This window comes from Polyodon spathula, chromosome 46 (assembly GCF_017654505.1).
Source record: "Polyodon spathula isolate WHYD16114869_AA chromosome 46, ASM1765450v1, whole genome shotgun sequence".
NCBI classification, from domain to species: Eukaryota; Metazoa; Chordata; class Actinopteri; order Acipenseriformes; family Polyodontidae; genus Polyodon; species Polyodon spathula.
Window position 1 is genome coordinate 2,405,039 of NC_054579.1, and position 11,258 is coordinate 2,416,296.

The following is an 11,258-nucleotide window of genomic DNA, read 5'->3' on the forward strand; positions in this document are numbered from 1 at the left end:
TATATCTAAATACAAGCTACTGTTAACATATTAGAATGGTATAGTGTTATAGTGACTGAAGTCTGACCTCCTTTACTGTTCATACAAAATCCAGTCAAAGCAGGTTTTTAAGACTGCCTTTGCTTTTGCCAATTTTAGGGTTGATTAGTATGACACACTATTGTAAGCATTGTTCAATACTCATTATTTCAAACCAATATCTAACTGAACGTATTAACACGTCCTACGCTTTCCATTCCCATCTCTTCCTACCAGGTTCTAATTAATTTGTTATATATAGAAAATTACACTATGTAACACAATTTTTGTTCCTGGGTAGTAAGTGTTATTTCCTAATTGCTTATGCCTCAAAAGTATAGAAAATGGTTATTATTCCCCACAAACTTTGCTTTTGTGACCAGGACAGTGATATTTTGAAATGTACCTATTTCCAATGAGAAAACGGGCGAATTTGTGTCTTTTCGTTCACATAAAGTTAGAAAAAAACAACATATGAATCCAATTTAACATGTATTTATACTAAAGTAATACAAAAATGATTACAAAAGATTTAGAAGTGAGTAGTTTTTCGAGATTTACGATTATACTGTAAATCACTTTCACGAATCAGCCCCCAAATGTAGTCTCCCATCATGTTCTCGTTATATTGTCCTTGGTAGCAGCGTTCAAAGTCCAGTATATCCTGGTGGAAGAGCTTGCCTTGCTCCTAGTGAGCTTCTTGGGGAATTCATTGCACTCCAGGATCTTCTTTATCTGTGGTCCGAAGACGACACTGGCTTTGACCTTTGCCTCAGACAGCTTAGGGAAGAAGTTTGAAGGTACTTGAAGGCTACCCACTCCTTATCTAGAGCTCTGACAAATTGTTTCATAAGGCCCAATTTGATGTGCAGTGGTGGCATCAGCACCTTCCGGGGGTCCACCAGTGGCTCCCACTTGACGTTGTTCCTCCCCACAGAGAACTCGGTCCGCTGTGGCCAGTCCTGCCTGTGGTAGTGCGCCTTCGTGTCCCTGCTGTCCCAAAGGCAAAGATAGCAGGGAAACTTGGTAAAACCGCCTTGGAGACCCATCAGGAATGCCACCATTTTGAAGTCTCCTATGACCTCCCAGCCGTACTCATCATACTTCAAGGCGTCCAGCAAGGTCTTGATGCTGTTCTAATCCTCTTTGAGGTGCACCGAGTGAGCCAGAGGAAGAGACGGGTACTTGTTACCATTATGGAGCAGCACGGCTTTGAGGCTCCTGGATGAGCTGTCAATGAAGAGGCGCCACTCATTCTGGTTACAGGCGATTCCGATTGCCTCGAACAGACTGGTCACATTATGGTAGAAGCAGAGCCCATCTTGACGGGTGAAGAAGATGGAAAAAGGTTGGTGACGCTTCCTCTGATCTACGACTTGCACACTTTCATCCAACAAGTTCCACTGCTTGAGCCTAGACATCAAAAGCTCGGCATTGGACTTGGTGAGACCAAGATCTCTAATCAAGTCGTTGAGGTCTTTTTGGTTGGGGTAGTATGGGTTTCTCTCCTCAGCTCCACCTCTGAAATTGTCATCTGGATCTACAATGTCTTCCTCGCTCTCTGACTTGCTGTTCTCTTCTAAAGTGGGTACAGGGAGCTTATAGCAGTGTGGCACCGGGGCGATGGACGAAGGAAGGTCCAGATACGTGATAGCAGGTGCATTTATGCCAGTCCGACATTTGGAAGGGTCCACCATGCAGAAGTAGCAGTTGCTTGAGTGGTCAGTGGGTTCCTGCCAAATTCTTGGGATAGTGAACTTCATGGCTCTCTTTTCCCCTCTGTACCATCCTACAAAAATACATTTATTTTACCCATAACTAATGTGTAAGAGATTCTCGCAACATTTTTCATATATGATATATTTTTTCAATAACATTGAAAATTGTAGAAACTTTAAAATTAAAAACTTTTACAATTTAAAAAATTTTAACAAATTTTATAACATAAAATTCCAACCAACAATTGTCCATCTTACCTTCCAGAGCTTTTTTGCAGTGCTTGCCGGTGAAATGAGGTGCTCAGGGTTTGTCTTGATCCCCGACAGGCATGCCGAAATATGCCTTGTAGGCCTCACACATCTTAGCAGATGCTTCCACTGAGTACTTTTTCGCTCGTCTTGATAAATTGGACGCAGACATAGCAAAATGCGTCTGCCGGATGCTTGCAGCCTCTCAGAAAAATGCAGATATGTATCCCCTTAGGCAGCTGGAACTAAACTGAACTGGTGGGCTTAAGGCCCCTGTATTTATACTACTATTTATAATACTGGAAAGTTCTAGAAAGTTCTAGAAGTTACTCCAAGTTTACTCAGCACTGAATCTATCTGGAATGTTCTGGAAAATAGGTAAATTTCATAATATCACTGTCCTGGTCACAAAAGCAAAGTTTGTGGGGAATAATAGCCATTTTCTATACTTTTGAGGCATAAGCAGTTAGGAAATAACATTTACTACCCAGGAACCAAAAAAAATAATTGTTACACGGTGTTATTATTGTAAGATAAACTCCTATCTTCTGTTATCCAAAAGGTATTTCCGTTCGTTAATAGGAACGGGATTGCTCATTATAGAGAGGATCTTGGCTGTTAAATTGTTGATCATCAGAAAAAACCCCGCTTCATCAGCCAACACCAATGAATCACCTTCAACACTGCCTGTACCACAAGCAGGTGAGAACGAGGTTAAACATTCGTTTGTATTCCTTTAGTAACTTTACTATTAGAGTTACAGTTTATACTCTATTTTATTGTCTTGTTTCTTTTAAATGCAACATTCTAACAGCTGTATTCTTGTAATCTAAATAAAAGATTTACTTCTAACTCAGGGGCTCCTTTTAGATCAAGTCTTTATACTTTTTCCAATAAGATGCATGACTGCCCCGTCATTTAAACTATACATTTGTTCAGCTCCCAGAAATATAGCAGCAGTTCTAAGACTTTAAATTGTTGATTCAATTATTCTGTTTTCATCACTAGAATACTTGCTTTTAAATCAGAGCCCGTCTTTAAATCGGACTCGCTCCTTTCTATAAATAAGAGACTTGACTATAAGTCTGTTCTTTTAACCAGTTACCCTGTACACTCATTTTCTAAGTCTCTTTAGTTTTCCCATTATAATATTTATATTATTGTTCTACTTTAAACATCAACACTAACGGAACATGTATATATTTATTTCACAGTATGTGGTTCCTGTTTCACTCAGCTCAGCAGCTTACTCCAGAAAGTTAGCTACCAAGGTCTGGAACCCAAATCAAAGAATTCCCTACTTCTGATCAGGGTCTGCCAAGAGCTGGTCTGCCCGCCCTTTCTCTGCATGCTTTACACAGACTGTACATAACAGCTACTTAATACGTTCTACCAAGTATACAGGTCTATTTGAAACAGAGTACATGCAGTATTACTATGATTATTGACAGAGAGTGTATCAGATTATTGAAATCAATACATGTTTGTTTAGATTAGCTAACAACTCAGCCCGTTCCCAGCAGGATTGGAACTCTGCGCCAGGCTCAGCCCGTTCCCAGCAGGATTGGAACTCTGCGCCAGGCTCAGCCCGTTCCTAGCAGGATTGGAACTCTGCGCCAGGCTCAGCTTGGGCTGGTTCTGCGAACACCACGACAGGCCTGTGCAGAGCTGCTAAAAAACATTTTCTAAAACACATTACAATGATTACAATATTTGGTGCAGTTTCACAAATGTTCAATTTTTCTCCCCAAGGATCAGCATGCTTCCAGTAGCTGTGACAGGCTTGTGTCAGTTTCTGCTCTCAGTGAGTCAGTTTCTGCTCACAGGTGTGGGAGACAGTCTTTAAAAGCCTGATACCTGCAAAAACTTCAATCTTGTTAGCTGGGCTCCCACCTCTGCATTCTCATTCCCATCGTCAGTGAGCAACACATTTTAACTGAATCTGGGTCCATCAAAGAACTACACACTCTTGCAACCAAGGCCTTCCATGCAAAAGGATTTAATACTTCTAGTACAAAAGGGACGGGCCAGAACCATCTGTGACAACGATGACCTCACTGTAAACAGAAAGGTATTCTTGTTAAGTAGTCTTCTAAGGATGTATCAAGCTCTTATCTGACAAGGTCAAACCAGGATCCTATAGCACCAGCAAACTCCAGAGAAAGCTTGAAAATTATTATGGTCCAAATGTAGTTATTGAGGCTCAGCATGGTCAGGGAAAATCCAACTTAGTCATGAGTAGCAAATGAGTTGAAGCAGAAAGTACAGACATCTCAACTTGAGCTTGGCAGATCTTGTCAACATTTTCTGTTAATAGAAATCTAGAAGAGATTTTGCATACTGCAGCACTAGTGCTTAGGAATAAATAGCCAACATCACAATACCAAAGGCATACCCTAGTCTATCAGAAGTTAGTCAGGTGTCATCAGAGGAAATAGTGCCACCACTGCTCAGACAGTTTGTTAGACAAAGATAAACCATCAATGAATCATAAAGCTATTTCACTTGCGGAATGTATAATATTTAACAGCCAGAAAATCAACATGCCATTACATCTTGGAATAGCTGTACAATGACATGATTAATATGGCTCCCGTTCCCTCATAGATACTCTGCATTCCTATGGATTCTGTGTGAGCTATGATGAACTGCGTCTCTTTATGATAAGTACAGTCCAAAGCCAACTTGACAATATCAGGAATGGTGTGTGGGATCCCAATGGAATCATCCCAGCTGATGCTAGTGGATACCTGGTGCATGAGGGTGACGACAATGTTGACATCAATTGTCAAAGCATTGATGGGGAAAAATACATTTCATTCAATGGCTCGTTGGTTTTTCAGCAACAACCAGAAAGCAGTCAAATGTCACGATCATTTCTTTGTAAGTCAGTATTACGAGGGCGGGAAGCTGAAAATGAACATTGAACAGCTGAAAATTAACATTGGTTGAGTCTTTTTGAGGATATTGTCTCGTAATGTCCTCCCAATACCCCAAAAATACACCTATAACACACAAGGCGTCCCATTCGGGACAAGGTTTAACCACAAAATAGCTCAGAATCAAACAAGTTACACAGCTGTTGCATATTTACCTGCCACAGTGGAGCAAATGCTTGCAGGCAAACAGTTTCACCGTGCAATAAGCTTAATCTTAGCATATGAAGCTCTGGTGGAACCTTGTCTGTCTGCATGCCTTAAGTGGTGTGACAGTGAAGGGCATTCGGAAAACATTCCTCCATCAGACTGGCAACAGCTGGCGGTCACACAAGAAGCTATCCATGATGATGACCCAAAAACACACCATCCTAGAAGCTCCAATATCTCACGCCACTTTCTGATGAATGTAAAGAGTGGGGCAGTAAAATGTCACCAACTTTTAAATTTTGTTAATCGATGCTGTGCAGTTACTGCTATGAACATCCGAGCTGAGAGTGAAGGTAACTGGGAACTGCACATGCGCACAGAGTTCAATGTTGCTTTATCTGTATGCTGCTAACGGTACCAGCTATGCCAGATGGATGTCTGTGTATATACTGACATGTTACATCTTCCACAACAGGTAAAATATTCATTTGAAACTGGGCAGTTTACTTTCTGTGAAAAAACAGATACATTTAATAGTATAGGACTGACACAGGAGTAGAGAAGACTGTCATTTGAGACTCTAAAAGTGATGGTGGAATACTTGATTGGACTGACAAGGAAAAAGTCTTCCCTCATAAGATGGACACTATAACTAGGCAAATCATGGGAGAGTACAGCCGAATGATGGCTGTCCGTAGTGGGATGTTAAAATCGGACAGTGTGACTTTTCATGAAGAAAGTATACCTGCAGCAATGAAAAGAGACGAGAAACATTTTTTTGGACCTTCCCTGCCATCTAAGAAACAACATGACAGACCCCACTGAGACAGACAATCATACAGATGTACTTATTAATATATCTACTGGAGTACATTGCCAGTGCATATATTCAAAATCCACTGCTCAGTGTAATTGTTACCTGTCAGGAGGACAGAATCAGAGCTTTTACACTCTTACTAAGAGATCAGGTATAAAAACCTTTTCTGACATGAGTAAAAAGACTAAGATTCAGCACAGACAAGGAAAGATAACAGCTGCCCAGATAAGTCCAGAACTATTGCAAGTTATCATGAAGATGTTAACATCTTGAAGCTCCAATATCTCAGATGTGAGGGTCTGGAATCAACTCCCAAGTAATGTTGTTGAAGCTGACACTCTGGGATCCTTCAAGAAGCTGCTTGATGAGATTCTGGGATCAATAAGCTACTAACAACCAAACAAACAAGGTGGGCCGAATGGCCTCCTCTCGTTTGTAAACTTTCTTATGTTCTTATGGAAAGTGTGCTCGCTCACCCTATCGGACTGGTGCCTACATCTCTATTTCATGAGGATGGAACTGTGAGAAAATCTAATAAAGCTGAACTTGGACATAAGCTGGAGGAAGAAGCAATAAACCAGCCTGTCAGCATACAACAAAGGCACCACAAAACCTTTTATGAATGGGCATCTGCATATCTCGATCAGTTAATCAAAGGTTTTGAGAAGCAGATGTGTTTGACAGGTATGATAATGAGGCATCTGTGAAAGCAATGGAAAGAGCACGGTGTGTAGAAACAGGATCTGGAAGCAGCAAACAATACTAGGTTATTGGTGGACGAGTAGTTCCTCCATGAAAAAAAAAATCATCAATGTAGCTGCTAATAAGCAATCCCTGTCGAGATTCATCAGCTCTTATATACTTTAAAACACTCCACAGCATGTTTCATTTAATCCAGATAGGATACTCTTACTGTCTGGTGGGTTTTCTGACGACGAGGTCACAAAATGTGTCACTGCTAATGGAGTGCAAGAAGTGTTGGAATTATTCAGTACACATGAAGAAGCTGACACTCGTATGCTTCTACACGCCATGCATGCAAACAGTGTTTTTGGTGAAGCTGGAAGAAAAGGGAGAATTATCATTAAGACACCAGATACTGATGGTTTAGTTCTGGCAATTCATTACTTTCCCCAGATGGAACATCTTGATGAATTCTGGATTGAAGCAGGAGTTGTGACAACTACAACAGGCCTGTATTGTTTTCTTCCAGTTCATGAAATATGTCAATCGTTGTCTGTAGTGTTTTGTAATATACTTCCTGCTGTTTGTGCCCTCACTGGATGTGACTCAACATCTTTGTTTTTTGGAATAGGAAAAATGTTTTTTTTTTTAATTAATTCAAGAAAAAGGCCCACACATGTTTAAAGATCTTGTATCGCTCGGGGGAGATTGTAAGGAAGAAATGATCTATTTCGCTCGCAAGTTGATAGCTATAATGTATGACTCTAAAGATGAGAAAAACAAAAACCATGATAATTTGAATAAACTGCGAGTAAAACTTGTGAGGACAGGTTTAAACAACATGTGAAGTGCGCAACATGGCGAACAAAAATTTGGATGGCATCCCATGTAGCCAAGCCTAATTTAGGATCTCCACTAGACCATGGGTGGAGAATGGAAGATGCTAGTATGGTGCCAGTGTTTTTTGTAGGCTCGACAGCTTCTGAGCTTTTATAGGATCTCGTATGCTCTTTTACAGGATCTCGTATGCTCTTCCACAGGATCTTGAATGACCTTTTACAGGATCTTGAATGCTCTTTCACAGGATCTTGTATGCTCTTTCACAGGATCTCGTATGCTCTTTCACAGGATCTCGTATGCTCTTTCACAGGATCTCGTATGCTCTTTTACAGGATCTTGAATTCTCTTTTGCAAGATCTTGTATGCTCTTTCACAGGATCTTGTATGCTCTTTTACACCTTTTGCACTGACTGTACATGTAACACCCCCGAAGAGACGAGAGCCTCAATCCAGCACGTAAATTACAATACTAATGCACACACAGCACACACATTTTATTTTATAGTACAGTTGTGAAACAAAATCCAAGATAAACTACGTACAGAACAGCAGTCCTTCCGAAGTTCTTATAGGTAGTTTTGTTTTCAGTTCAATTGTAATTCCTGTACTCAATCCACTACAAATAAAAAAAAATGTGCTTACTATCTATATATATATATAACAAATCTCTAACACTCTCTCTCTCTCTCTCTCTCTCTCTCTCTCTCTCTCTCTCTCTCTCTCTCTCTCTCTCTCTCTCTCTATATATATATATTAGGTATAAATATATATATACATCCTATATATATAGCCTATAAATTATTGGGAGTGATTATTTGATCACCCTCACTGATAGTAATTCTTAATTTCCTTTTTTTTTAACTGTGATTTAAATTAATATGATGTAGACTAAATTTAATTTGTCATAGAATGTTTATGTTTAGAGTTCTAATTAGTTTTGCATTGTTAAACCAATAAGAATATAATAATTTAATATATAATATATATATATATATATATATATATATATATATATATATAGATATATATATATATATATATATTTAATATTTTTTTACTACATTGTTTTAAATGAGGTTTCTGTAAAAAGTACACAATGGTAATATAAAACATGAGGTTAGAAAGTTTTAACATTGCAGATATTTTGTGTTGCTCATACTTTTCTAATGTATTTCTGTATTAGAGATGTGCAGCACTAAGTACAGGGGACCATTCTTTTGGAAGAGCGGAATGTTGGGGAGCAAATGGAAAAACTACATAAAACATTAAAGGGCACTACAGGGAGACTCTGATATGCCCAGATTGTCTTTCATATAAGAACATAAGAACATAAGAACATAAGAAAGTTTACAAACGAGAGGAGGCCATTCGGCCCATCTTGCTCGTTTGGTTGTTAGTAGCTTATTGATCCCAAAATCTCATCAAGCAGCTTCTTGAAGGATCCCAGGGTGTCAGCTTCAACAACATTACTGGGGAGTTGATTCCAGACCCTCACAATTCTCTGTGTAAAAAAGTGCCTCCTATTTTCTGTTCTGAATGCCCCTTTTTCTAAACTCCATTTGTGACCCCTGGTCCTTGTTTCTTTTTTCAGGCTGAAAAAGTCCCTTGCGTCGACACTGTCAATACCTTTTAGAATTTTGAATGCTTGAATTAGGTCGCCACGTAGTCTTCTTTGTTCAAGACTGAACAGATTCAATTCTTTTAGCCTGTCTGCATATGACATGCCTTTTAAGCCCGGAATAATTCTGGTCGCTCTTCTTTGCACTCTTTCTAGAGCAGCAATATCTTTTTTTTATAGCGAGGTGACCAGAACTGCACACAATATTCAAGATGAGGTCTTACAAGTGCATTGTACAGTTTTAACATTACTTCCCTTGATTTAAATTCAACACTTTTCACAATGTATCCGAGCATCTTGTTAGCCTTTTTTATAGCTTCCCCACATTGAGGAGGAAGACCTGTGCACTCAGGTCTATACTCTGAATTAAGCATTGTGTTTAACAGTTTTTATTACAAGACTAAAAATGGCCATATAATGTAAATTCTATAGTCAAAATTGACTCTTTTTTGGGGTGAAAAGGGTCAGTATTCGTTATAGATGAGGCCTCTAAGTGATTCAATTGTGTCAAATCAAAGCTATCATGTTTCAACAATCCACCATACCAATTTTGGTGAGAACAGTGTGATCAAGGGTAGATTCAGCACTTGTTTTGTAATTTCAATGATTTTAATGTTTTCAATGTGTAGCTATATTGCTTGGACCAATTTTTACAAAAACTGGACCGCAAAAGCACAGTACAACAGTGTGAATCTTGACCTGGAGACAGTTAGCTTTAAAATTAGGCATGTTGTAGACAAGTGGCCAATGGGTGCATCAAACTCCTTAAAGAAAGCACTTTCCATATCAGTGAATGGTTTTAAATCTGATCAGGAATTTTTTGACACACTTAAAGACAACCATGACTTTTAATATCTAATAAATAAAACCAGGAATAAAAAGTTCCTGTATTAAAATGTAGCGTGACTGAGTTTCGTAAATCTGTTGAGAGTATTTTTTACCTGCTGCTGCTTTCGTGTACCAGACTCCAGTTCAAGTTCGCTCTTGAGATTTTCTGTTTGAATGATTCAGAGTCTTGTAATAGCCAGTGGTGGTTGCTCAAGTCCAGACTTTGGCTTGCCTTCAAGTTTTATGTTTAAAACAACATCAGATATACATCAGTTGTTCCTCTAGACTGCCTTCCTCATCTTGGTGGCAGTGAAGACAGGCAGCTTTCCCTCAAAACTTTTGTCACCTGGCTTTTCTCTCCCCCGGTCCCTGCACTCTTCAGACAGAGCTCCCCCAGCTCCTCTCTCCACTGGCCCCTACACTCTTTGGCCCCTACACGTCATGGTTTTAGTTTTTCTAATTCCCTAGCTACCACTGAACAGCTTGAAGCCTGTATTTGTTGTCCCTCCTGCACAGAAAGTCTTAACTCAGTTCTGACAGGCAGGTATTTTATTAATTGAATAAACAACTTTCCTCCTCTGAGTAGACTGCCAACCACGCACCAATCTTTTAATACTCTTAATTGCAGTACAGCAGAATTACTGAGTCACGGGGGCAATGATCAGAGCAACAGGACTAAACAATAACTCTGGGGAGTATGTTGGACCTGCAATATATTCTCATTTTTCAAACTTTGTTCATCTAAACAAATCCTGGAGGAAATCAGCAAAAACTGTACTGTACATTGTGAATGTTCCAACCTATAAAGACATGAATGAAATAACGCCTATCTGTGGCTAATGTTTAAACCCCTTCCAATGCTTGCTGCTGTTTAGAACGAGACAATAGACCTCCTTCCCACATTGGTCTACCACAACCGTTTAAAAGCTGAGACATACCTTTTTCCATCCTGTTGAAAAGTTCATTACTTCCTCCTTCGCCTCCTTTGCACATGCATCTTTCTCTCAGGGATGGATGGGTCCCATCACCCAGCCTTGGGACAGCTGTCAATCTCATTTCAGAGGAGGGCATCTCCTTGTGACAGCTGTCAGTCCCCTCTGAGGAGTGTATTTCCTTTCAGACAAAGCAAGATCCAGGGCCACACCTATCCTATTACTCCCTTGTATAATTAACAGGGTTGGAATTTCAAATAATAAGATATTTGAATATACCAAGCTGTGGCAGAGCAAAGCTCTGCCCTTTTAAATTGGCAGGGATGGGGTTAACTTCCCCTGCCTGCCTGGGTTTATTATGTTCAGGTGGCTGGGGTTGATTAGTTGATTAGGTTGATTAACGATCAATCAGCGCCCAGCCACCTGATATAAAAGGAGGCCTCAGCTTCTCATTTGAGAGAGGGAGCT

The 11,258-nt window shown here is 39.7% G+C and overlaps 1 protein-coding gene across 1 annotated transcript in view; it reads right to left on the minus strand.

Moving 5' to 3' along the window:
- Positions 1–10,454, minus strand: part of slc16a8 (solute carrier family 16 member 8) — an 83,385-nt gene extending 72,931 nt beyond the window's left edge. Inside the window, exon 1 of the mRNA XM_041237816.1 lies at positions 9,972–10,454. The gene's annotated coding sequence lies outside the window, so the exon portion shown is untranslated. The remainder of the gene's footprint in view (positions 1–9,971) is intronic.
- Positions 10,455–11,258: the final 804 nt, after the last annotated feature.